Below are 1745 nucleotides of genomic sequence, written 5' to 3'. Positions count from 1 at the left end.
CAATTATTTGTTAATAATCATACGGTTTAGTGATGAGGAAGCAATATTTTAAGCATTTATATCCTAACATATTATTTTGGTTGTATTACTGGGTTCAGTACATTTTAAGAAATGGGGTTTGGGTTGATATGTAACACATAAAGTCCTGTTTAAGCCTCATGGTTACTTCACACTTTTCTTGTGTGAACTGGAATTTGATTATGTGTGAAAAGAATCTTGTCCAAGGTTGGCACAGGGCAGGTGCTCAGTAAATAACAGGATTAATTTGGTTTTGCCTCCTGACCCTCTCTGTGGATCACTCTAGTCCATCTGGGATCCCAGTCAGTCCTGCAAGCTCCCTCTTGTCCAGGGTGGTGGCTTAGATCCTTGTTTGAGGAGAGTCCTGGTAAGATTACAGTTTCCAACTTTGTCTTCTGGGTTGTCATCCTGTGAGCAGGAATATCAATGTACTGGGGGTCACACAGTTTACACCTCCTGTCCAGCTGCATGACTTGGAGGATGTCCTTGCTCCAGGTCCCTTATTTATAAAATGGGGATGAGGGACCCTGAGGCAGGCTTGGGAGTGGAGAGTAGAGATGAGACTGGGCAGAGCAGGATGTGCTTGGGGGACCCTGAATCCAAGAGCAGACTTGATGAGGCTAATGCCAAGTCCCTCTTGCCTCTGGTGGCTGATTCTGGGCTTCAGGGCCATGACTGAGCCATAGTCAGGGCCTAGATGTCAGCCCTGGGGGAGGCGCTGTGGGGGGGCCAGTCATGGGCCTGGTGGTGTCTAGCATGATCCAAGTACAGTCTAGAAGGAGCTTGGTCGGCAACAGGTATGCCCTCTGACCCTGCTCAGGGGAACTTCCCCAGCTGGATGGCTTAGTCATATATTCACTTCTTTTTTTTTTTTAGTGTGTTTATTGGATGCCTGTAGTAGCTAGGCACCATTCTTGCGATTATGAGTGGGAAGGGGGATATAAAGAAGATAAGACTATCTGCTCCCACGTTTGAATATTAATATAGAAAAAACTATGAAGCACTTCTGTATGCCAGGCCCCAGGCTGACAACTTGTAGTGAAAGTGACTTATGATATCATATATTGTGATAGCCTCATTTGCAGATGGGGAAACCAAGGTATAGGGTGCCAGCTGACTTCACAAATCACACCATTGGTAGATGGAGTGGAGCCCAGAAGTCTGTCTGTTCATTTTTGTGTTTTTGGCTGGGCTGGGTCTTCATTGTGGTACACAGGCTTTCTACAGTTGCAGCACATGGGGCCTTCTCTCTAGTCGTGGTATAGAGCATGGGCTCTAGACTGTGTGGGCTCAGTAGTTGTGACATGTGGTCTTAGTTGCTTTGTGGCATGTGGGGTCTTAGCTCCCTGACCAGGAAACAAACCCTGGTCCCCTGCATTGGAAGGCAGATTCTTAACCACTGGACAACCAGGGAAGTCCTGAGTCTTCACTTAAAAAAAATTATTTATTTTAATTGGAGGATAATTACCTTATAATATTGTGACGGCCTTTGCTGTACATTAACATTAATCGGCCATAGGCATACATGTGACCCCTCCCTCTTGAACTCCCCACCTCCACTCTCCCTACCCCATCCCTCCAGGTTCTCTCAGAGCACCTGCTTTGGGTCATACATCAAACTCTCACTGGCTATCTGTCTTACATATGATAATGTATACATTTCAATGCTATTCTCTCAAATCCCCCATCCTCTCCTCCCATTGTGTCCAAAAGACTGTTCTTTATGT

The sequence above is a fragment of the Bubalus kerabau genome, chromosome 3 (genome assembly GCF_029407905.1).
Source record: "Bubalus kerabau isolate K-KA32 ecotype Philippines breed swamp buffalo chromosome 3, PCC_UOA_SB_1v2, whole genome shotgun sequence".
Lineage (NCBI taxonomy): Eukaryota > Metazoa > Chordata > Mammalia > Artiodactyla > Bovidae > Bubalus > Bubalus kerabau.
This window is presented reverse-complemented; position numbering follows the sequence as displayed.